General features: G+C 43.3%; 1 long non-coding RNA gene across 1 annotated transcript in view; it reads right to left on the bottom strand.

Annotated features, from left to right (window-relative positions):
• Positions 1 to 1,851: 1,851 nt before the first annotated feature.
• Positions 1,852 to 27,349, bottom strand: part of LOC124553914 — a 48,154-nt gene continuing 22,656 nt past the window's right edge. Inside the window, exons 4-5 of the long non-coding RNA XR_006968164.1 lie at positions 23,287 to 23,343; positions 1,852 to 2,567 (exon numbers count right to left, since the gene is read on the bottom strand). This is a non-coding gene — a long non-coding RNA (uncharacterized LOC124553914). The remainder of the gene's footprint in view (positions 2,568 to 23,286; positions 23,344 to 27,349) is intronic.

Genomic DNA, 27,349 nt, shown 5'->3' with positions numbered 1-27,349 from the left:
AGACGAGAAAACAAAAGGTTACTGTCTTAGCTATAGCGCACAAATATGCAGTGACTACGAAGTGGGTGTGATGACTATGTACATTTGTTTAACTCCTGGTTTAAGTAATTTATATCATTTCATTGCTGTGGTTCTTACTGTTATCCATTAATATCAGAATGTCAACAACTACTGTGTTACTTTAAAATCTTCAATATGTTAGCTGTGGCCGACACTTATAAATGTCAAAATAAGCCACTAACCCTGTGCTTGTAAGTGTCAGCTGCACTTAATGTGCAAAACAAGAAAATTTTTGCAATTTATTTGAAAGTCCTAATTAAGCTTCCATTTTCATGCATGTTTATTTTTAAATATTAAAACTGATGGGAGGTTCATTTCTAGGCCCCTAATTTTCAAATCTGGATGGCATCATCCTTGCACTGCAACTAAAAGTGCACCATGCACGACAGGTTCAATGTAATCTCTCCTGTCCACAAATTTGCACCTCACACATGTTGCTATCACAGGAAACTGCACCAAATATGTCAATATAATACTACAGTTAATTTTCCATATATCTAAGCAAAACTAATTCATGCCCATCCAAGTGTATCTCATCTGTGCACTGCATCTTTCCCTTAACTTTAGTGTGCTTTACATATAAAATTCATACAGCAAGTTTTCTGAGTAAATTACCCATTCCATACCTACAGCTAATGCTTGTGTAACCCAGTGCGCCTTTCAGATGTGTTTACTTGTGTGTCAATACAAATGTCAGGTTTGGTTCTCAAGTGTGTCTTGAAATACATACCCCACATCAATTTTTAAGTACTTAGACTCAGTTGCAAAATATGTTATGCACTATCAGTGCCATTTCACTGCAAAAATTTTAAATCATTCTGGGGATATACGGATAACAAAGTTTCCGCATTTCTCAGAAATTTAATTTTAGTTGCTTCAGCCAATGAGAGCTAGGGAACAAAGTCTTACACTGCCCTGTTTTGTGTGCAGTGGTCTCATGGTAATAACCAGATAGCAGCATTTTTACACTTTATTCTTACTGAGCAAAAATACTTACTTGTATCTGATATTCCTTACCATTTCCAGGCGATTTTTGGGTCTGCAGTATTTTTATTTCAATTTCTACAAAGCCAAACGATTAAATGACTAGAAAGTTGTTTACGAATTCAGTTCTAATACATATTTAGCATAAGATATTAACTGTCTAAAGGATAATTGCTCAAACAGTAATTAGCATTCTAGCTGTATGTTTTTAGCCAAGACTATTATAGATGCATATACTTTACTCTCCATGTTCCTAAGTCCCCCCTTAACACATTGACTACCATGCTGCTTCCACCAGCGATAACAGCACAGCACGCTTAATGCTGTATACCCTACCTGGTGGTGAAACATGTCATTAACCATATCAGTAAACTTGTTAAATATAGAAAAACCACACCCAAGAAAGGCAGCAAGATAAACTCTCAGAGAATACTATAATCTAAAAATGTAAAATTACAACTAAATAAGCAATTTCCAATTATGTGTACCAAGCAAATTATGCTTAAAAATGTAAAATTACAACTAAATAAGCAATTTCCAATTATGTGTACCAAGCAAATTATGCTTTGAGTCAGTGATTTCTTTTGCCACAATTGATTAAGAAACATGCAAACTGAAGGACTAGTGAATAATCATACTTTACCGATGAAAAGCAGCAAAGCCATTAGAGACAGCTATGTGCATAGTCCAATTTATGTTGAAATTATCAACTTGGTATTTCAATTAAATTTTGTGAACTATAGGCAACACGATAAAGGAATCAAACGAAAAAAACACAAAATTAATTTCTTTATTAACAATGCTCGGATTTCCACATCACCATACAGGTACCAAGCTTGAGGCGTTACTCATTTTTTTTACATGGCAAGTTTCCCCAGTAGGCCTATAAACCATGAAAAACACAAATAGCTACTTCTTGCTGTCTTCTCTTCTTTGGACTTTCACTTCAGAAACTCTGAAACATCCATTACAAAAATAGGTAACACCACTCACAAATCTGGATTCTGTCACTGCAATTCATAGCAATTTTACTGTAAAAATACTGACTATGGTCACTGATGTCATTTTGAACATTCAGAAATTTTCAAGTGTGAAGGAACATGTTACTGAAACAAAATATTAGAGTGATACTGAAGTTAGAATACAGTTACTACACAAATTCTGACCAACAAAAGTTATAAAGATTGCAACTTAAATACCGAAGCCATTTCTTATGATAATATGCTGTTACCACAAATAATCCTCATAGTTGTACTGAAAGAAACTTTACAGGGTAACACAGTGCATCAGAATACTATAGGCACAAAGAAGGAAATTCTGTAGATTTACCAGACACTTTACTTTTCTTGCACATCATAAAATTATTATACGAAGTTACTTACCATCCATTGTCTGGAATATAAACTTCCCTTTCTCCTCTGCAAGCATATGCTTTTGCAGCGTATGTTCTCAAATTTGCCAAGACGTTGAAAAAAAATTGCAGTCATCCTGCAGGCACTTCACAGTAACTTCCATATTTGGCTCTATATGCACACACAAGGAAAATGAAGGATACAAAGTTTTCCATAATTGAAATGCTTTATCGCACATGCAACACAAAATCTGGCACTGTACATACACCCACAAAGCATCACAAAGAATGGCTTGGCTCAAAGAATATTTGGGGTTCAAAAACTACCAGCGATACTGGCTAGTATGAGAGATGACCTCATGTCATGATATAACGTCATGATTCCTGAGGGCCTGCGAGCTGCTTCTGCAAAGGATGGCTAGGTTCAAAGAAATCCGTGGTTTGAAAACTGCCAGCGATATTGACTAGCGGGAGAGATGACGTCATGATCCCTGGATTACAGAAGTGTCAGATTCCAGCCGTCTGCTTTGACCCATGACATCACCAATATGGCAGAAATGGCTATTCTAAGCATCTCCAATATGGCACCTGTGATGTTACTACATATACATGGCAACAAACATAAAAATATGTATAAATAAGACAATAACATCTCCATCCAAAACTTCCATCAAATTAACGAGACAACTGCCGAAAACAAACAAACAAACACACACGGGGGGATACCATGAAACACAACAAGACAACATCTACAAACACAACCAACTCATAAACACCATGGCGTAATGACATCACCCACGACAACACCCTTACGTCAATGCAGACAGGTGGAATCGGACGCTTCTGTTGACCCCATGATTCCTCAGGGCTTGCGAGCCGCTTGTCATTACACCTTCTACAGCCACAAGGCATTATACATAGCTGTTTCAACTGGCACCGATGTCTCATTGGTTGGCCGTAAGAGCCAGTTAGTTATAGCTACCGGTATGTAGATCTTTGAACGCTTCGTTATTATGATTTTCCCAGGAGCTATCTTGGTGTGTGTGTGTGTGTGTGTGTGTGTGTGTGTGTGTGTGTGTGTGTGTGTGTGTGTGTGTGTTTTGTGCTTTTCTTAATTTCTCGCCGTACGTTACACCATGGCTGATGTTGCACAGACTGGTGGTGTGGCAGGCTTGTGTGACGTATGGGGGTGAAGCATCGCAAGAATATACAAGTAGAGCCTAGGAAAGAAATATTACATATTTATGATAAGCTAGTGACAGACGTAAACAAACACATGAAGAGACACAGTTCTGCTTCTGGAAAGGTAGGAGAAATGTTGGTTACCTCTCAGTCACCATTTAAATGCTGCGTGAACCTTAATGTAATAATGTAACACAACTGCCGTAACCAGATGGCTGGTTTATAGTCAAGTGTGCTATATTAGCAAAAATGTTATGGAGATATCACCAGTGTGAACGTCTGCAGTAGCTTCTCTGCATTGCAGACTGAGCAGAAACGTTCACGTATCACAAAAAGCCCACAAATGGGTCCAAGCTAAGGCTATAAATGAAAGGGTTGAGAGGGTTAATTACTAGGCAAGTCATGGGAGGCTAATGCCAGAACTGCTGTATTACTCTTTGACAGTTAACAGGTAACTAGTACACTTAAGCAAAGTAAAGTGTCACTTGTGGTGTAGGCCCTCTGGATAGATCGTTTATGAAGAGTTGGAGGTGCGGCCTTTCGCCTGAATTTTCACAGTAGTTTCATGAAGCACAAATAACTTATTTTAGATATTTAAGTAATGCAGGCCCTAGTTTCTGCACCTTCACTGTGTTGTTCCACATCCCTGAAGATTCTGCTTCATAATTGGCAGTATTAAACATGATGGATGAATAAGTGCATTAATTCTGTTTACACGTTCCTTTTCCATCACAGTATGATATTAAGATATTAAGCAAAAATCAGTTTTCTTTGTTATTTAGATGACATGTACTGAGTGCAATACGTTTTGATGCTCTCAGAGGCAAGAACTGATATACCACTTGGAGAGCGTTCACAACAAAAAATGGAGTTCAAAGAAATGACATTTAATTCTGTGGAAGGTGACGAAACTAAAGTGTACTGTATTGTATGTACGTATTTGCCAGATAACTAATGTTGTACATTGTTTGTATGTGTAGGTCTTTCCAATGAGTTAACGATATGGTGCAGTAATTGTTATCAGGAGAAAGAAAACTGGCATTCTACGGATCGGAGCATGGAATGTTAGATCCCTTAATCAGACAGGTAGGTTAGAAAATTTAAAAAGGGAAATGGATAGGTTAAAGTTAGATATAGTGGGAATTAGTGAAGTTCAGTGGCAGGAGGAACAAGACTTCTGGTCAGGTGAATACAGGGTTATACATACAAAATCAAATAGGGGTAATGCAGGAGTAGGTTTAATAATGAATCAAAAAATAGGTGTGCAGGTAAGCTACTACAAACAGCATAGTGAACATATTATAGTGGTCAAGATAAGACACGAAGCCCATGCCTACTACAGTAGTACAAGTTTATATGCCAACTAGCTCTGCAGATGATGAAGAAATGTATGATGAGATAAAAGAAATAATCCAGGTAGTGAAGGGAGACGAAAATTTAATAGTCATGGGTGACTGGAATTTGACAGTAGGAAAAGGGAGAGAAGGAAACATAGTAGGTGAATACGGATTGGGGCTAAGAAATGAAAGAGTACGCCGTCTGGTAGAATTTTGTGCAGAGTATAACTTAATCATAGCTAACACTTGGTTCAAGAATCATAAAAGAAGGTTGCATACATGGAAGAATCCTGGAGATACTAAAAGGTATCAGATAGATTATATAATGGTAAGACAGAGATTTAGGAACCAGGTTTTAAATTGTAAGACATTTCCAGGGGCAGATGTGGACTCTGACCACAATCTATTGGTTATGAACTGTAGATTAAAACTGAAGAAATTGCAAAAAGGTGGGAATTTAAGGAGATGGGACTTGGATAAACTGACTAAACCAGAGGTTGTACAGAGTTTCAGGGACAGCATAAGGGAACAAGTGACAGGAATGGGGGAAAGAAATACAGAAGAAGACGAATGGGTAGCTTTGAGAGATGAAGTAGTGAAGGCAGCAGCGGATCAAGTAGGTAAAAAGATGAGGGCTAGTAGAAACCGTTGGGTAACAGAAGAAATATTGAATTTAATTGATGAAAGGAGAAAATACAGAAATGCAGTAAATGAAGCAGGCAAAAAGGAATACAAACGTCTCAAAAATGAGATCGACAGGAAGTGGAAAATGGCTAAGCAGGGATGGCTAGAGGACAAATGTAAGGATGTAGAGGCTTATCTCACTAGGGGTAAGATAGATACTGCCTACAGGAAAATTAAAGAGACCTTTGGAGAAAAGAGAGCCACTTGTATGAATATCAAGAGCTCAGATGGAAACCCAGTTCTAAGCAAAGAAAGGAAAGCAGAAAGGTGGAAGGAGTATATAGAGGGCCGTGAACGCATTATTGTGGCCAAGATAGATACGAAGCCCACACCTACTACAGTAGTACAAGTTTATATGCCAACTAGCTCTGCAGATGACGAAGAAATTGAAGAAATGTATGATGAAATAAAAGAAATTATTCAGATTGTGAAGGGAGACGAAAATTTAATAGTCATGGGTGACTGGAATTCGAGTGTAGGAAAAGGGAGAGAAGGAAACATAGTAGGTGAATATGGATTGGGGGGAAGAAATGAAAGAGGAAGCCGCCTTGTAGAATTTTGCACAGAGCATAATTTAATCATAGCTAACACTTGGTTCAAGAATCACAAAAGAAGGTTGTATACATGGAAGAACCCTGGAGATACTAAAAGGTATCAGATAGATTATATAATGGTAAGACAGAGATTTAAGAACCAGGTTTTAAATTGTAAGACATTTCCAGGGCAGATGTGGACTCTGACCACAATCTACTGGTTATGACCTGTAGATTAAAACTGAAGAAACTGCAAAAAGGTGGGAATTTAAGGAGATGGGACTGGATAAACTAAAAGAACCAGAGGTTGTACAGAGATTCAGGGAGAGCATAAGGGAGCAATTGACAGGAATGGGGGAAATAAATACAGTAGAAGAAGAATGGGTAGCTTTGAGGGATGAAGTAGTGAAGGCAGCAGTGGATCAAGTAGGTAAAAAGACGAGGGCTAGTAGAAATCCTTGGGTAACAGAAGAAATATTGAATTTAATTGATGAAAGGAGAAAATATAAAAATGCAGTAAGTGAAACAGGCAAAAAGGAATACAAACGTCTCAAAAATGAGATCGACAGGAAGTGCAAAATGGCTAAGCAGGGATGGCTAGAGGACAAATGTAAGGATGTAGAGGCCTATCTCACTAGGGGTAAGATAGATACCGCCTACAGGAAAATTAAAGAGACCTTTGGAGATAAGAGAACGACTTGTATGAATATCAAGAGCTCAGATGGAAATCCAGTTCTAAGCAAAGAAGGGAAAGCAGAAAGGTGGAAGGAGTATATAGAGGGTCTATACAAGGGCGATGCACTTGAGGACAATATTATGGAAATGGAAGAGGATGTAGATGAAGATGAAATGCGAGATATGATACTGCGTGAAGAGTTTGACAGAGCATTGAAAGACCTGAGTCGAAACAAGGCCCCCGGAGTAGACAATATTCCACTGGAACTACTGACGGCCGTGGGAGAGCCAGTCCTGACAAAACTCTACCATCTGGTGAGCAAGATGTATGAAACAGGTGAAATACCCACAGACTTCAAGAAGAATATAATAATTCCAATCCCAAAGAAAGCAGGTGTTGACAGATGTGAAAATTACCGAACTATCAGCTTAATAAGTCACAGCTGCAAAATACTAACACGAATTCTTTACAGACGAATGGAAAAGCTAGTAGAAGCCAACCTCGGGGAAGATCAGTTTGGATTCCGTAGAAACACTGGAACACGTGAGGCAATACTGACTTTACGACTTATTTTAGAAGAAAGATTAAGGAAAGGCAAACCTACGTTTCTAGCATTTGTAGACTTAGAGAAAGCTTTTGACAATGTTGACTGGAATACTCTCTTTCAAATTCTAAAGGTGGAAGGGGTAAAATACAGGGAGCGACAGGCTATTTACAATCTGTACAGAAACCAGATGGCAGTTATAAGAGTCGAGGGACATGAAAGGGAAGCAGTGGTTGGGAAGGGAATGAGACAGGGTTGTAGCCTCTCCCCGATGTTATTCAATCTGTATATTGAGCAAGCAGTAAAGGAAACAAAAGAAAAATTCGAAGTAGGTATTAAAATCCAGGGAGAAGAAATAAAAACTTTGAGGTTCGCCGATGACATTGTAATTCTCTCAGAGACAGCAAAGGACTTGGAAGAGCAGTTGAACAGAATGGACAGTGTCTTGAAAGGAGGATGTAAGATGAACATCAACAAAAGTAAAACGAGGATAATGGAATCTAGTCGAATTAAGTCGGGTGATGCTGAGGGAATTACATTAGGAAATGAGTCACTTAAAGTAGTAAAGCAGTTTTGCTATTTGGGGAGCAAAATAACTGATGATGGTCGAAGTAGAGAGGATATAAAATGTAGACTGGCAATGGCAAGGAAAGCGTTTCTGAAGAAGAGAAATTTGTTAACATCGAGTATAGATATAAGTGTGAGGAAGTCATTTCTGAGAGTATTTAAATGGAGTGAAATATGGACAATAAATAGTTTGGACAAGAAGAGAATAGAAGCTTTCGAAATGTGGTGCTACAGAAGAATGTTGAAGGTTAGAGGGGTAGATCACGTAACTAATGAGGAGGTATTGAATAGGATTGGGGAGAAGAGAAGATTGTGGCACAACTTGACTAGAAGAAGGGATCGGTTGGTAGGACATGTCCTGAGGCATTAAGGGATCACAAATTTAGCATTGGAGGGCAGCGTGGAGGGTAAAAATCGTAGAGGGAGACCAAGAGATGAATACACTAAGCAGATTCAGAAGGATGTAGGTTGCAGTAGGTACTGGGAGATGAAGGAACTTGCACAGGATAGATCAGCATGGAGAGCTGCAGCAAACCAGTCTCAGTACTGAAGACCACAACAACACACACAAGATAACACTGAGCAAGTATTATCCGCTCTCTAATAATTATTATAAGCAAGGTGCTTCTGTGAAGCAATATTTTTGGAGAAGTAATGGCTAGAGACCACTATTCCAAATTACTATGAATGCTGCATTTCAACCATGATGTCGGTTCTACCAATGATTGTTATACAAAATACAGAACATCATCACTGATTTATTGCAAAAAAAAAAAATAAAAAAAAAAAAAAAATTAGTCATTTCAGCCATTCCAAAAGCTGTGCATAGATGAAAGTTTACTTTTTTTTTATAGAGGGTGGCTGTCTTTCAAACAATACATCCCGTCAAAAAGAAACAGATTTGGAATAAAATCTTTTTTTCTCTGTGACTGTGAGACAGGATTTGTACAAGATTTAATTGTTTACATGGGATCATCTGCCCTGGTGGATACCAAAAATAAGGATACTGGAAAGTCAGGAGCGATAGTTGAAGCGCTTGTAAAGCCCTATTTAGGAAAGGGCCATACCGTTCACATAGATAATTGGTATTTCAGTGCAGCTTTATTTAGAAAGCTACACAATAGTTGCACAAATGTGTGCGGGACCATAAGAAAGAGAAGGAAAGGAATGCCTAAAACTGGTGAACGATTAAAATGAGGACAGGCAACCTGTCAATCGTGCAAAAATTTAATATTCAAAAAGTGGATGGATAAAAAAGAAGTCTATATGCTTTCTACCATGCACTCAGATGAATTTGATACAGTAAAAGTTATCCAAATACCTGTATGCGTATTGGATTATAATAATTCAATGGGTGCAGTTGATAAAGCTGACATGGTTATAATCACTGTGGAATCAACACTCAAATCGCTGCAATGGCATCGCAAACATTTCTTTCACTTGCTGGACATTTGTGTGTGAAATGCCTATTGTCTTTATAAACACAAAAGGAAAGAACTGGTATCCATGGCAAAACTTCAATTGCAGTTAATTAGGGAGATACTGGAAGAGTATCATCGAAGCATAAAATATCAACACCGAACAGGCAATAATCATCCACTGAGCTTAACAGAAAGACACTTTTCTTCGGTTTACAAACCAGTAGGAAGAAACCGAAATAGAAGTTGTTTTTTTTTTGTGGGGTTTAAGGGCGCTCAACTACTGAGGTCATTAGCGCCCAGTCACTGTTGTTAGAGCACATGGAATCTAGTAAAACTGAAGGGGAGGGGGGGGGGGCACCAGAAAGACCTGACAAAGATGCAGATAAAATAAGTAAAAAGGTTAGATGTCTTTGGACAAGCCAGTCAAAGTTATAAAACGCAGAACACGAGCAGCTGCTCAAGCGTCATCAGCTAAAATATCCGGTAAAGTAGATGGCAGGGACAGGACAACACGAGATTGACTAAAGTGGGGACACGACTATAAAACATGGCGCACTGTTAATGCCTGACCACAACGGCACTGCGGGGCTGGGTCACCGGAGAGCAGGTAGCGGTGGCTAAACCGGCAATGCCCAATCCGCAACCTGGTCAGAAGGACCTCCTCTCGCCGAGATGGTCGGGAGGAGGTTGTCCAAGCAGTTGGGAGTGGTTTTACTGCCCGGAGCTTGTTTCCTTGGAGGGATGACCAAGCATCCCACCACAACAACACAAGCCTCTTACAAACATCCCCACGAACGTCAGATGACGGGACACAATGGGAGGCTGGCCGAGGCAGGAGGTCTGCAGCCTTGGCTGCAGCATCTGCAGCCTCATTCCCAGGCACTCCTACATGTCCGGGAACCCACAGAAGGCAGACAGGAGAACCATTATCAGCGAAAGAATGGAGGGACTGCTGTATCCGTGTTGAATCAAGGGATGGACCGGATAGGGAGCTCCAAGGCTCTGAAGAGCACTGAGTGAGTCAGAGCAGAGTACATACGATGAATGGCGGTGGCGGCGGGCATACTGAACGGCCTGATGGAGAGCAAAAAGCTCGGCCGTAAAGCTCGAACACTGGTCGAGGAGCCGGTATTTAAAGGTGGCGGCCCCGACGACAAAGGCACAGCCGACACCATCGTCAGTTTTGGAGCCATCGGTGTAAATAAAGGTGTGACCGGCAAGTCGAGCACGAAGTTCGGCAAACCGTGAGCAATACACTGCAGCCGGAGTACCCTCCTTCGGGAGTGAGCTGAGGTCGAGATAAATATGAACCGGAGCCTGGAGCCAAGGTGGTGTCGGGCTCTCACCCTCTCTGAAGGTGGTAGGGAGGGCAAAATCCAATTGTCGAAGCAGGCGACGGAAGCGGACTCCGGGGGGAAGCAGGGCAGACACATACAATCCGTACTAACGGTCGAGAGAATCGGCGAAGAAGGACTGGTAAGAGGGGTGGTCGGGCATAGACAACAGCCGGCAGGCATACCGACACAGCAGTACGTCGCGCCGGTAGGTCAATGGTAATTCGGCAGCTTCAGCATAAAGACTCTCGACAGGACTAGTGTAGAAGGCTCCGGTCGCAAGACGTAGCCCCCGATGGTGGATAGAGTTGAGACGGCGTAAGAGGGATGGCCGAGCAGACGAAGCTCCCATAATCCAGCTTCGATCGGACTATGGACCGATACAAGCGAAGCAGGACAGTGCGATCCGCTCCCCAAGATGAACCACTAAGAACTCTAAGGACATTAAGGGAACGTGTACAATGGGCCGCCAAATAAGAGACATGTGGAGCCCTAGAAACTTTGTTGTTTCCACGAATGGGAGAACAACGGGACCGAGATGTAAAGATGGCGGAAGGAACGCTTTATATCGCCAAAAGTTGATACAAACCGTCTACTCTTCAGAGAACCGGAAGCCATTTGCCACGCTCCATGAGTATAGGCTGTCTAGACAACGCTGAAGGCAGCGCTCCAGGAGGCATGTTCTCTGGGCACTGCAGTAGATCGCGAAGTCATCGACAAAGAGAGAGCCTGAGACATTAGGTGGAATGCAATCCATAATTGGATTGATCGCGATGGCAAAAAGGGCTACGCTCAAGACGGAGCCCTGAAGCACTCCGTTCTCCTGGAGGAAGACGTCGGACAATACGGAACCCACACGTACCCTAGACTTTCGATCCGTTAAAAAGGAATCAATAAAAAGGGGCAGGCGATCGCGTAGGCCCCACCTGTGCATAGTGCGGAGGATACCTCCTCTCCAACAGGTATCATAAGCCTTCTCCAAATCGAAGAACACGGCTACCATTTGGCACTTTCGCAAAAAGTTGTTCATGATGAATGTCGACAAGGTCACAAGGTGGTCAACAGCGGAGAGGTGGCGACGAAAGCCGCATTGGACATTGGTAAGTAGCCATCGAAATACAAGAATCCAAACTAACTGAGCATGAACCATGCGCTCCATCACCTTACAGACAGCTTGTAAGAGAAATGGGGCGGTAACTAGAAGGAAGGTGTCTATCCTTCCCGGGTTTGGGTATAGGAACAACAACGGCGTCACGCCAACGCATGGGGACCTGACCTTCGGTCCAGACGCGATTGTAGGTACGAAGAAGGAAGCTTTTGCCCGCCAGAGAAAGGTGTGCCAGCATCTGAACGTGAATGGCGTCTGGCCCCGGAGCAGAGGACCAGGACAGCGCAAGTGCACGTTCGAGTTCCCGCATAGTAAAGGGGGCATTATAAGTTTCCAGATTCAGTGAGTGGAAGGAAGGTCGCCGAGCCTCTTCTGCCTCTTTCCTGGGAAGGAAGGCAGGGTGGTAATGGGCGGAGCTTGAAACCTCCGTGAAAAACCGGCCGAAGGCATTGGAGACAGCCACAGGATCAACGAGGACCTCATTACCTGAGGTCAGGCCAGGTACCGAGGAGTGGGCCTTAATGCCCGACAGCCGGCGCAGGCCACACCATACGACAGAAGAGGGAGTAAAACTGTTAAAGGAGCTGGTGAAAGAGGCCCAACAAGCTTTTTTGCTGTCTTTGATGACTCTACGGCATTGCGCTCGGAGTCGTTTGTATCCAATACAATTCGCCAACGTAGGATGGCAGCGAAAGGTGCGTAAAGCACGTCGTCGAGCACGGATAGCGTCTCTACAAGCCTCGTTCCACCAGGGGACGGAAACGCGACGGGAAGAAGAGGTAGTACGAGGAATGGAACGTTCGGCAGCATTGATGATAACAGCCGTGAGGTATTCGACCTGACTGTCACAACTGAGAAAATCGTGGTCCGGAAAGGTCGCAGGGAGGAGTAAAGTCCCCAGTCAGCTTTCGGTATGTTCCAGCTCGAAGGACGTGGGGATGGGGTGTGGTGCAGGAGACGAACGACACAGGGGAAGTGGTCGCTCGAATAGGTGTCAGAAAGGACATACCACTTGAACCGATGGGCAAGAGTGGTACAACAGATCGAGAGGTCCAAGTGGGAGTAGGTATGAGTAGAGTCCGAGAGGAAAGTCGGGGCGCCAGTATTGAGGCAGACAAGATTGAGATGGTTGAAGACATCCGCCAAGAGTGAACCTCTTTGACAGGATGCAGGAGAGCCCCAAAGGGGATGATGGGCATTGAAGTCGCCAAACAATAAAAACGGCGGGGGAAGCTGAACGATCAGGTGCATCATGTCAGCACGACTAACAGCAGATGCCGATGGAGTGTAGATGGTACAAACTGAAAAAGTAAAAGCAGAAAGAGTAATACGGACAGCTATTGCTTGGAGTGGGGTGGTCAATGGGATGGGATGGTAATAGACATCGTCCCGAACGAGCAACATGACCCCACCATGAGCTGGGATACCGTCCACAGGGGCGAGGTCATACCGCTCCGAGGTATAGTGGGAAAAGGCAATACGGTCAGTCGGGCGCAACTTGGTTTCCTGGAGACCAAGGACGAGCGGACAGTGCAGGCGGAGGAGCAGTTGTAATTCCTCCCAATTAGATCGAATACCTCTTATGTTCCAATGTAACAAGGCCATCGCTACTCAAAAAAGAGGGGGAACGAGACGGGGGAAGAGCTGGTCACCTCGACGGCCGCGGAGGGCCAGGTTTCGAGGGAACAACGCTACAACCGGCGGGAGGCGGATCCTGTTCCATCGAGTCGTCGCCAGCTGCGGCCGCTGTCCCTGGTTATGTAGGAGGGGCAGCATCATTTGCCGACGAGAGGCCAGCTGAGCGCCTGGCAGCGAAACTGAGGATGGCCGGGAGCAGCGACTCACGGATCGAGCGTCAGACGAAACGCGCCGGGGTGGAGAGGGGGATAGAGACTTCTTCTTGGAGGCCTTCTTGGAAGTCCGAGGAGGCACAGGGATGGTGGGCTGGACCCGAAGAAGGTCCTCACAGGCGGGGTCCGTTTTGGAACACCGGACCTCGGAGGCTGGGGTCCGGAACGTTTCCCCGATGGACGCCTGAGAAGAAGATCGCTTCTCAGGTGGTGGGGGGGGAGGAGGAGGAGGAATGGTGGCCCCTGGGGCAGAGGGGGCGGGGGCCATGGGGGAGGAGGATTTGGAAGGGAGGGATTTGGGAGGCGGAGGCAGAGACCTCGGATGGGGGGAGGAGGCGGAGGGGGACAGGATAGGGGTGAGGATACCGCGGAAGGAGTGGACACAACTGAGGCAAATGAAGGGGTCAACGGTACGGGATGGAGGCGGTCATACTTCTTCCTGGCCTCAGAATAAGTGAGCCGATCCAAAGTTTTGAGTTCTTGTATCTTCTTCTCCTTCTGAATTGTGGGGCAGTCTGAGGATCTAGGCGAGTGGATGCCAGGACAATTAACACACCGAGGAGGTGGGGTGCATGTATGTTCCTCACGAAGAGGACGTCCACAATCGCCACAAAGGGGCTCTGCCTCACACTGTGACGACATGTGCCCAAAGCGCGAACACCGAAAACAGCGCATAGGAGGCGGGACGTAAGGTCGCACATTGCACCGGTAGCACATCACCTTTACCTTCTCCGGGAGAACGTCCCCCTCAAAGGCGAGGATAAAGGCCCCGGTGTCGATGCGACGGTCTTTGGGGCCGCGCTGGACACGCCGGACGAAATGCACGCCTCGGCGCTCCAGGTTGGCCCTGAGCTCCTCATCAGATTGTAGCAGGAGGTCCCGATGAAAAATAACCCCCTGCGTCCTATTTAGTGCCAGATGCGGGACAATGGACACTGGGATGTCCCCCAGGCGGTCGCACGCCTGGAGCGCCGCCGACTGTGTGGCGGAGGTGGTCTTCATAAGAACGGACCCCGAACGCATCTTACTGAGAGCCTCGATTTCCCCGAAGATGTCCTCAATGTGCTGAACAAAGAACATGGGCTTGGAGGTGGCGAACGTCCCCCCATCGGTTCGAGAACAGACCAAATAGCGGGGGAAGTACTTCGCCCCAAGCCGGCGGGCCTGTCCCTCCTCCCAGGGAGTGGCCAAGGGGGAAATGGCAGGAGAACCAGAACTAGAAACAGTACCTTTCCTTTTGAAAGACTTGGCCGCAGAGCGACCTGATACGTGTTGACGTTTCATCTGCGTAACTTCCGCCCCGATACCACCCACTCCGACCAGGGGCTCTCCCCATGGGCGCCACCCAGCCTCAGCAAGGGCCACCTGGCAGGATGACCGTTGCCGGGAGTCCTGATGCCCCAAGGAGACGGGCATCTACTCCTTGGCCGACGTGGGGAGGGTGCAGCTCAGGTATCGGCAGTACGATCCCTGTGTCGTCAGGGGGCTACAACCTAGAGGGTACATGACGACCCCACCACAACGGGCTGGCTACTGTGCTGGATTTCTGGTGCCATGCAAAGTCCACCATGATCGTAGGTGCAGATGGGGATGCACTATGGGCGTAACTTGTACAACCCATCAGGCGTTTAGGCCCAATTTGAGGAATAGTGGGTATGGTTACAACGCCGGTACAATGCTGAGTGCCAAGGTCTTAGTGCACTGAGGACCAGTGGTACACCACGTAAGGCGTCCTTCCCCAAAAGGCTCGTACTTCTGTAGAATTTTGAAAAATGGAGGTCAAACCCCAAGGGGGACCATCACATGGAAGGCCGAAACGGTTGAAACTCCTTTTCGTCGCCTCTTACGACAGGCAGGAATACCTCGGGCCTATTCTTACCCCGGACCCGCAGGGGGGGAAATAGAAGGTGTGTTGTTTGAAGTGCAAATGACAGAAAATGAGAATCTAAGTTGTTGTTGTGGTCTTCAGTCCTGAGACTGGTTTGATGCAGCTCTCCATGCTACTCTATCCTGTGCAAGCTTCTTCATCTCCCAGTACCTACTGCAACCTACATCCTTCTGAATCTGCTTAGTGTATTCGTCTCTTGGTCTCCCTCTACGATTTTTACCCTCCACGCTGCCCTCCAATGCTAAATTTGTGATCCCTTGATGCCTCAAAACATGTCCTACCAACCGATCCCTTCTTCTAGTCAAGTTCTGCCACAAACTTCTCTTCTCACCAATCCTATTCAATACCTCCTCATTAGTTACGTGATCTATCCACCTTATCTTCAGATTTCTTCTGTAGCACCACATTTCGAAAGCTTCTATTCTCTTCTTGTCCAAACTAGTTATCGTCCACGTTTCACTTCCATACATGGCTACACTCCATACAAATTCTTTCAGAAACGACTTCCTGCCACTTAAATCTATACTCGATGTTAACAAATTTCTCTTCTTCAGAAACGATTTCCTTGCCATTGCCAGTCTACATTTTATATCCTCTCTACTTCGACCATCGTCAGTTATTTTACTCCCTAAATAGCAAAACTCCTTTACTACTTTAAGGGTCTCATTTCCTAATCTAATTCCCTCAGCATCACCCGATTTAATTTGACTACATTCCAATATCCTTGTTTTGCTTTTGTTGATGTTCATCTTATACCCTCCTTTCAAGACACTGTTCATTCTGTTCAACTGCAGTTCCAAGTCCTTTGCTGTCTCTGACAGAATTACAGTGTCATCAGCGAACCTCAAAGTTTTTACTTCTTCTCCATGAATTTTAATACCTACTTCGAATTTTTCTTTTGTTTCCTTTACTGCTTGCTCAATATACAGATTGAATAACATCGGGGAGCGGCTACAACCCCGTCTCACTCCTTTCAAACCACTGCTTCCCTTTCATGCCCCTCGACTCTTATAACTGCCATCTGGTTTCTGTACAAATTGTAAATAGCCTTTCGCTCCCTGTATTTTACCCCTGCCACCTTCAGAATTTGAAAGAGAGTATTCCAATCAACATTGTCAAAAGCTTTCTCTAAGTCTACAAATGCCAGAAACATAGGTTTGCCTTTTCTTAATCTTTCTTCTAAGATAAGTCTTAAGGTTAGTATTGCCTCACTTGTCCCAACATTTCTACGGAATCCAAACTGATCTTCCCCGAGGTCGGCTTCTACCAGTTTTTCCATTCGTCTGTAGAGAATTCGCATTAGTATTTTGCAGCTGTGACTTATTAAACTGATAGTTCGGTAATTTTCACATCTGTCAACACCTGCTTTCTTTGGGATTGGAATTATTATATTCTTCTTGAAGTCTGAGGGTATTTCGCCTGTCTCATACATCTTGCTTACCAGATGGTAGAGTTTTGTCATGACTGGCTCTCCCAAGGCCATCAGTAGTTCTAATGGAATGTGGGGCCTTGTTTCGACTCTGGTCTTTCAGTGCTCTGTCAAACTCTTCACGCAGTATCTTATCTCCCATTTCGTCTTCATCTACATCCTCTTCCATTTCCATAATATTGTCCTCAAGTACATCGCCCTTGTATAAACCCTCTATATACTCCTTCCACCTTTCTGCCTTCCCTTCTTTGCTTAGAACTGGGTTGCCATCTGAGATCTTGATATTCGTACAAGTGGTTCTCTTATCTCCAAAGGTCTCTTTAATTTTCCTGTAGGCAGTACCTATCTTACACCTAGTAAGACAAGCCTCTACATCCTTACATTTGTCCTCTAGCCAGCCCTGTTTAGCCATTTTGCACTTCCTGTCGATCTCATTTTTGAGACGTTTGTATTCCTTTTGCCTGCTTCATTTACTGCATTTTTATATTTTGTCCTTTCATCAATTAAATTTAATATTTCTTCTGTTACCCAAGGATTTCTATTAGCCCTCATCTTTTTACCCACTTGATCGTCTGCTGCCCTCACTATTTCATCCCTCAGAGCTACCCATTCTTCTTCTACTGTATTTCTTTCTCCCATTCCTGTCAATTGTTCCCTTATGCTCTCCCTCAAACTCTCTACAACCTCTGGTTCTTTCGGTTTATCCAGGTCCCATCTCCTTAAGGGGCTCCGGAACGCCCTATACTTGCAATGTTAAAATAACGCTTATAAATTACATCTTTCCTCACAAAGTATTTGAGGTAGGAAGTTGAACTTTTTACAGATTGTTTATTGGAATAAGGGCTACAACTTAACACAGGGATTTTACAAAATTTTAGTTCAGTTATTAAAGATGTTTTTTTTTCAATTGTAATGAAAATTCACAACATTTTTTTGCAATTTTTTATTTATATATTCAAAAATATACAGTTTTTTGGAAAAAGGCTGTGTTAAATTATGCAGAAGGTACTGTGTAACATTTGCTGAAAGTTTGAAACAAATATGTTTGGAAGATCCTTAGAAAACATGTAATTAGTATGAGAAAATAAAAGTTTTGGGAATCGAGCGACAAAGATTGGATTAACTTTTTAGTGCATTCCAGGTCCATAGGATGGATTATATTCATCCTCTGCAAACTCCTCCTCCAGCTTCCTCTTGTTCCTCCTCCTGTTTACTCTTGCTTGTATTTCTAGACTCTTTACAGCCCTGTCTGCAGCCTGAAGGCGTTCCTTGTCTAAAGCAAGCATCGCTCGTTGTTGTGTTCGTAGATTTTGCTACCATTTTCTTCAGTTGCAGTTGCTGCAACACTGTTCCAAAAGGTGGTCATGTATGAACACTTATCACATTTCAGTTGTATTTCACTAGCAAGTCCTACGTGCTTTATTATGGAGAGTTCCAGACCAACTTCACTACAATGAATACATCTTACACAGTTTGAAAAAATTCCTTTGAGAACCGACATATCAAATATTTCATTCACATCCGATTCGCCCATAAAACATTCATAGTTTTCACTCATTGAACCAAGCTTCTTCTGTGAAGTATTTTCTTTCCCACTTTGACTGCTATGGGCAGGTGTACTTGAGAGGTTAGGTTCACTCACTTGGTTATCATCTTTATTGTTTACAGTAATAACACATACCTTTGGCTTTCCAACATTTCTCCTTTTCTTAAAAGCCCTCAGAGGATTTCTAATAACTTTACTTTTACTCATTATTATACTTCAACAAAACAGAGACTCAAGAAACAGAATTAATTACGAATATTTTCGAGATAACGACAAAGTAAATAAACATGAAACAATCGACAATCACACCAGCGATATACACTCCTGGAAATGGAAAAAAGAACACATTGACACCGGTGTGTCAGACCCACCATACTTGCTCCGGACACTGCGAGAGGGCTGTACAAGCAATGATCACACGCACGGCACAGGGGACACACCAGGAACCGCGGTGTTGGCCGTCGAATGGCGCTAGCTGCGCAGCATTTGGGCACCGCCGCCGTCAGTGTCAGCCAGTTTGCCGTGGCATACGGAGCTCCATCGCAGTCTTTAACACTGGTAGCATGCCGCGACAGCGTGGACGTGAACCGTGTGTGCAGTTGACGGACTTTGAGCGAGGGCGTATAGTGGGCATGCGGGAGGCCGGGTGGACGTACCGCCGAATTGCTCAACACGTGGGGCGTGAGGTCTCCACAGTACATCGATGTTGTCGCCAGTGGTCGGCGGAAGGTGCACGTGCCCGTCGACCTGGGACCGGACTGCAGCGACGCACGGATGCACGCCAAGACCGTAGGATCCTACGCAGTGCCGTAGGGGACCGCACCGCCACTTCCCAGCAAATTAGGGACACTGTTGCTCCTGGGGTATCGGCGTGGACCATTCGCAACCGTCTCCATGAAGCTGGGCTACGGTCCCGCACACCGTTAGGCCGTCTTCCGCTCACGCCCCAACATCGTGCAGCCCGCCTCCAGTGGTGTCGCGACAGGCGTGAATGGAGGGACGAATGGAGACGTGTCGTCTTCAGCGATGAGAGTCGCTTCTGCCTTGGTGCCAATGATGGTCGTATGCGTGTTTGGCGCCGTGCAGGTGAGCGCCACAATCAGGACTGCATACGACCGAGGCACACAGGGCCAACACCCGGCATCATGGTGTGGGGAGCGATCTCCTACACTGGCCGTACACCACTGGTGATCGTCGAGGGGACACTGAATAGTGCACGGTACATCCAAACCGTCATCGAACCCATCGTTCTACCATTCCTAGACCGGCAAGGGAACTTGCTGTTCCAACAGGACAATGCACGTCCGCATGTATCCCGTGCCACCCAACGTGCTCTAGAAGGTGTAGGTCAACTACCCTGGCCAGCAAGATCTCCGGATCTGTCCCCCATTGAGCATGTTTGGGACTGGATGAAGCGTCGTCTCACGCGGTCTGCACGTCCAGCACGAACGCTGGTCCAACTGAGGCGCCAGGTGGAAATGGCATGGCAAGCCGTTCCACAGGACTACATCCAGCATCTCTACGATCGTCTCCATGGGAGAATAGCAGCCTGCATTGCTGCGAAAGGTGGATATACACTGTACTAGTGCCGACATTGTGCATGCTCTGTTGCCTGTGTCTATGTGCCTGTGGTTCTGTCAGTGTGATCATGTGATGTATCTGACCCCAGGAATGTGTCAATAAAGTTTCCCCTTCCTGGGACAATGAATTCACGGTGTTCTTATTTCAATTTCCAGGAGTGTATATTGAACCATCACAGGTTAGCCACAACATATACTTTATCTCACATCACTAAAATGTACCTGATGAACACGGACGTTAATAATAACACCATTTGACAGCAGTTTAACAGCGCCACAGTGGGTCACGCCCATGTAGAACACATTTCAAAAAAAATTTAAAAATAGTTGTAGTCTTCGGAATTGAATAAATTATATATCTATTAAAAGGTAATAGTCTGCAGATTCAGAAAACGCAAAAAAGTAAAAATTGAACTTTTCATGATTTTGAGCCTTTCTGGAGCCCCTTAAATTCCCACCTTTTTGCAGTTTCTTCAGTTTCAATCTGCAGTTCATAACCAATAGATTGTGGTCAGAATCCACATCTGCCCCTGGAAATGTCTTACAATTTAAAACCTGGTTCCTAAATCTCTGTCTTACCATTATATAATCTATCTGATACCTTTTAGTATCTCCAGGATTCTTCCAGGTATACAACCTTCTTTTATGATTCTTGAACCAAGTGTTAGCTATGATTAAGTTATGCTCTGTGCAAAATTCTACAAGGCGGCTTCCTCTTTCATTTCTTCCCCCCAATCCATATTCACCTACTATGTTTCCTTCTCTCCCTTTTCCTACTATTAAATTTTTGTCTCCCTTCACTACCTGAATAATTTCTTTTATCTCATCATACATTTCATCAATTTCTTCATCATCTGCAGAGCTAGATGGCATATAAACTTGTACTACTGTAGTAGGCATGGGCTTTGTGTCTATCTTGGCCACAATAATGCGTTCACTATGCTGTTTGTAGTAGCTTACCCGCACTCCTATTTTTTATTCATTATTAAACCTACTCCTGCATTACCCCTATTTGATTTTGTATTTATAACCCTGTAATCACCTGACCAAAAGTCTTGTTCCTCCTGCCACCGAACTTCACTAATTCCCACTATATCTAACTTTCACCTATCCATTTTCCTTTTTAAATTTTCTAATCTACCTGCCCGATTAAGGGATCTGACATTCCACGCTCCGATCCGTAGAACGCCAGTTTTCTTTCTCCTGATAACGACGTCCTCTTGAGTAGTCCCCACCCGGAGATCCGAATGGGGGACTATTTTACCTCCGGAATATTTTACCCAAGAGGACGCCATCATCATTTACTCATACAGTAAAGCTGCATGTCCTCGGGAAAAATTACAGCTGTAGTTTCCCCTTGCTTTCAGCCGTTCATAGTACCAGAACAGCAAGGCCGTTTTGGTTAATGTTACAAGGCCAGATCAGTCAATCATCCAGACTGTTGCCCCTGCAACTACTGAAAAAGCTGCTGCCCCTCTTCAGGAACCACACGTTTGTCTGGCCTCTCAACAGATACCCCTCCATTGTGGTTGCACTTACGGTATGGTCATCTGTATCGCTGAGGCACGCAAGCCTCCCCACCAACGGCAAGGTCCATGGTTCATGGGGGGGGGGGGGGGGACTAAGTACAAGTGTAAAAATTGTAATGTGGGTTGTGTGTTGAACCTTGTTTTCAAATTTATCATACTGAATTACATTATTAAGAATCTTTCAAATGATCCTAAATGGCTTTTCTTATAATACTTATAAAATCTCCAAATATATTGTTATGTAACACTTAAATACAGTAACCTGCACATCATCTTTCTGACGTGCAATGTGCACAGTTCGTGGCACGCTGCACCGATCAGTGGCATCAGCTCAGCGAAGCAGACTGCTGTAACAAAAGGGTTAATCGAACAACATGTAACAACCCAAATTATGCTATTGTGAGTTAGCACTTTCTTCCACCATTCCCTTCAATTACAAGTGATGCTGGCCCAGACGGAACCACACTCAGTTTTTCTTATAACATGGAAATTAATGAAGCTAAAAAAAAGATCTTTGTGGTGAGTAAGCAAAATATCACTGCTCAAAGCTCAGTGAGCAACTGTAAACCACCGAATCCTTCACCTACTGATGGAGTAAAATTACATCAAATGGAAGATCAAAGAAGAATATTGCAAGCCAAATCTATCACACAAAAACTGATTTTAACAAGAGAAGAAACTTTCTAATATTGTCCATTTTAAGCACCAAAGGTAGCTATTTTTAAGGCAATCTTTATACATATTTTAGCATACAACCACTAATTTTAGGAACATAATCCACAGCAACATGTTTTTGGGGTCAAGCTGCCATCATCCGGCTTCAAAATTAATCCTTCATAAAATGCACTTCAAAAACATTCAAGGTAAAAATAGAAAAACAAATAAAATTACTAAGCTACGAAGTCCTTGTCTTACTTGAAAAGTGGTAGCATCAGATTCCCTGCTTCCTAATCCATGTTAACACACATCCTTCGAAGTACTGCTTTTAGGGCACCACTTATTTATAAACACGTGTGCAGCTCTGACGTGCACTGAGAGGCAGCTGGTGTGACTGATGTTTACTGCCTTCCATAAACAATGTTTTGAAGAATATGCAGATAAGGATGCAGGGAATCTGGTGCTTCCAGTTTTAAAGTAAGATGATAGTCTCCATGTCTGAATAATCTTATATTTTGACCTCCAGTGCTTCTGAAGTGCATTTTATGTAGGGTTAACTTAGACAGCCCGATGATGAGAGCTCGACTCTCGAAACACATTGCTCTGGACTTGTTCCTAATATTAGTGACTGTATGCTAAAATATTTATAAACTGCCGAACCTTTTCACACCCAGCTGCATAGACAGACATTTCAGGAAAGACCTCATAAAGGCATTTGTTTGGAGTGTTTCGCTGTACAGAATGAGATAAGAACACAAGCGGCAGACCGAGACTGGAATACTTTGCCTAGATCGTGGACAGTAACGACTGCACCACATACCACTCTCAAGATGAAGGCCCAAGAAAGAAAAGCGTTGTGCACTGCCGACAACCAACCTTACGATTGAAGAACTAAGAAGAAGGAGACAAACAACAGAACCACAATTTCATTGAGAAAATGAGTTGCAGTCAGGCCTTCTTACTGAGCTTATTGCAACTTGTATTCTAGTTGTAAGTACTGAAATATTACAAAACTCAGTGACTCACCAGATTTATTAGCAATGGGTGACTGCCAACTTCAAAGTCCTCCGGCGATTCATCAAGCTTGAAAAATTTACAACAGATGTCAGATTTATAATGTTTTCGTGGTGTATGAAATTTACATGACGGAAATTATGTTTAAAAGGTTTAATTCTCTGTTTCCTTATGGTACATTACTGAATACTTTTGACACTTCACATTTCACTTCAAGTAATCATAACAAGGGCCCACATTTTTATGACAAGTCATATTTTTTCCTGAACTTCATGGTCAATTTAACAACAATTTATGCATAAATTCAGGTGTTATAGTATAGATAAATGTACTTCTATTACGCATCCAAAGTCATATTTACATCTTTTTTTTCAGTAACAGGTTATATTTCCGCCAACTTTTGCAAAACTTTATATATTTGTTGTATCTTATATGGACACACGAAGAAAAACATGAAAATGTTGCTCACATGACAATGTTTCAGATTATAATGCCACAAATAAACACAACAATTACTACAAAGCTTTATTTATCAAGACTTTAGTAGACTGGTAGAAGCCGACCTTGTGGAGAATCAGTTTGGATTCTGTAGAAATGTTGGAACATGTGAGGCATACTGACCTACGACTTACAACTTATCTTAACATAGATTAAGGAAAGGTAAGCTTATGTTTCTAGCATCTGTAGACTTAGAGAAGGCTTCTGACAATGTTGACTGGAATAAAGTACGATAATTAGTTTAGACAAGAAGAGAATAGAAGCTTTCGAAATGTGGTGCTACAGAAGAATGCTGAAGATCGGATGGGTAAATCATGTAACTAATGAGGAGGTACTGAGTAGAATTGAGGAGAAGAGGAATTTGTGGCACAACTTGACAAGAAGAAGGGATCGGTTGGTAGGACATGTTCTGAGGCATCAACGGATCACCAATTTAATATTGGAGGGCAGTGTGGAGGGTAAAAATCGTAGAGGGAGACCAAGAGATGAATACACTAAGCAGATTCAGAAGGATGTAAGTTGCAGTAGTTACTTGGAGATGAAGAAGCTTGCGCAGGATAGAGTAGCATGGAGGGCTGCATCAAACCAGTCTCTGTACCGAAGATCACAACAACAGTAGACAAGTAGCATTACACACTAGTCAGTTTGCTGATGTAAGACACTGTTGGGTGGGGCCAACAAAACATTCTCAAAACTAACAAAGGCACCTCCCGACATGATAAACATCGCACACGTGGTCACACTACTCAGTGAGAATATAAACTCAAGTGGTTCAACAAAAGCGGTCCATCAGCATGGAGTTGCAAGGTTTCGTTCGTGAGTTTGATGATAAGTTCTTCAGCACTGGTGGGGAAATGTTATTTTGTTAATTAAGTGAAGTCAAAGTTAGGGCAGAAAAGCACTTTAATGTGCAACAGCACTGTAATACCACCAAATACAGCAGCTGTGTGAAGAGAAATGCTGAAAATGGCAGCAGACAAATGCTGTTATTTGAGCAGACAGGTTCATCTTCAATTGTACAAACATTTAAAGACAGGTGAAATAATGGTGTCTTGCAACATCCCATCTGAGAAGCTGAAGAATCCACATTTCAGACAGTTCTTGAGAAGTACACAAAACATCCTGTTCCAGGTTAATCAAATTGAGAAAGAACTATTTATCAGTGTGCTATGAAGAGTAGCTAAAAAAATTAGTGTTGTTGAACTAAAGATCAACGTCCCTATACAAAGGTACCAATGTGGGGGGACATTATGTTGCAGATGTTATGGGGTGTTCTGAAAGTTGACAGGCCTGGAAAAATGTTCCTCCTAATGCGTGAAGCTCTTGAGAGAGAGTACAAAATTCAACAGTTGCCATTTTGTTTCACAACTCTGTGAAGCTACTGTGACAAGATGTTGTGAGCAGAGAAAATGTTTTGCTTCTGGCAACAGATGGTGCTTCATACACGGCTAAAGCAGCTGAGGGCTTCAAATTCTCTACCGCAGTATGGTTTATGTCATTTGACTCGTGCATGCGTTACGCAGAGTTGCAGAAGAGGTGCGATCAAATTGCTCTGATGTAGGAAAATTAATTACTTGTGGCACGACAATTAATGTGAACGTCCCGCTACAGGTGCAGAAATCCAAGGAACGAGCACCTTCACTGCCCCTCCTTCCCCCACCTTGTGCTTAGATGATTGGATTCCTGGCTTAGTGCTGCTGAATATTACTGGATGATCCACACTAAAAGAAAGGTAATCTTTTGTGAGCTCAATAGCTATGAATCAAGTGCTACCAAAACTGTGAAAGAGGTCTTTACACACACACCTTGTCTGGAAACTTGGCATCACCAATGCCAACTTTCCAGTGGTAACAAAAGCCATCACAAGACTGGCAGCTGCTGGTATTCAACTGAATTTTGGAAAATGATGTCAACAATGAAACAGGTCAGCAGTTATTGACCTCTCCTATCACCTTACTTAAAGAGGAGTTTAACAATGGTGTATTTCAGTTTCTCTGGAAAAATGTCTTGACTCAGTTGATGCATTACATATTTCTAATAATACCAGGCTTATTTTATGAGAATAAATCTTTAGTACTCTACTGGAACACCATCAAAACCAGATAAGTTTTTATTGATGAATAAGTTCAAAATGGAATGAAATTTTAATCACGAAATAACTGTTACATGATAAACATCACCGTGAAGTTTGACAAGTATCAGACTGGTGCTTCACGATATGACACTTGCCGTTTCTGTGAGTGCATTTAGTTGATTACACTGTCAGTTTTAAAAGAAAACAGCTGCAGATCCTAAGAACAAAATCTGTAACTGTGCGCTACCGGCCGTTCTGCCAAGTTGTCAGTTACATTTTATGCACAATATTTCGACATCTCACGCAGCCATCTTCCACAGATGCTATGAGTTTTGCTGTTACTCACTTCCCAGACTCCAACCAGACTGTGTGGAGTGGAGACCACCCAGCAAGTGCACAAAACAGTAAAACTCACAGCACCTAAAGAAGAAGGCTCGTCCAGTTGTTGAAATATTGTGCGCGAGATGGAAACGACAACTCAGCAAAACACCAGAGTGTACACCTTTGATCAGTCACCCTGAGATAACCAGAGAGGTCACAACAGTGCTGCTTAAAACACAAAATTGTTTGTCATGCAGCATTCCATACTCCTAGATTTCTGTAAAGCATCTGACACGGCACCACACTGCCGACTGTTAGTGAAGGTACGAGCATACGGAATAGGTCCCCAGATTTTGCGAGTGGTTCAAAGACTTCTTGAGTAACAGAACCCAGTACATTGTGCCTGATGGTGTGTGTTCATCAGAGACAGGAGTGCCCCAGGAAAGTGTGACAGGAAAGTTGTTGTTTTCCTACATATGTAAATGATTTGGTGGACAGTAGTCTGTGGTTGTTAGCTAATGTTGCTGAGGTGTACAGTAAGGTGCCATCGTTGAGTGACTGTAGGAGGATAGTTGATGACTCAGACAAAATTTCTAGTTGGTGTGGTGAATGGCTGCTACCTCTAAATGTAGAAAAATGTAAGTTAATGCATATGAGTAGGAAAAACAAACCCACAGTTTACAAATAATGAGATGCTTGACACACTCATGTCAGTTAAATATCTAGGCGTAATGCAAAGCGATATGAAATTGAATGAGCATATAAGGACTGCAGTGGGGAAGGCGAATGGTCCACTTTGGTTTATTGGGAGAATTTTAGGAAAGTGAGGTTCATCTGTAAAGGAGACCACATGTAGGACACTAGTGCAACCTCTTCTCGAGCTCTGCTCTAATGTTTGGGATCCGCACTAGGTCGGACTAAACGAAGACATCGAAGGAATTCAGAAGCAGGCTGCTAGATTTGTTACTAATATGTTTCAACAATAACCAAGTATTATGGAGATGCATCAAGAACTCAAATGGAATCACCGGAGGGAAGACAGCATTCTTTTCGAGGAGCAATATCCAGAAAATTTAGAGAGCCACCATTTGTGGCTGACTGCAGAGCGATTCTACTGCCGCCAATGTACAGTTCTTGTAACGACCACGAAGATAAGCTCAGAGAGATTAGGGGCCACATGGA

Source organism: Schistocerca americana, chromosome 11 (assembly GCF_021461395.2).
Source record: "Schistocerca americana isolate TAMUIC-IGC-003095 chromosome 11, iqSchAmer2.1, whole genome shotgun sequence".
Classification (NCBI taxonomy): Eukaryota; Metazoa; Arthropoda; class Insecta; order Orthoptera; family Acrididae; genus Schistocerca; species Schistocerca americana.
This window is presented reverse-complemented; position numbering and strand designations above follow the sequence as displayed.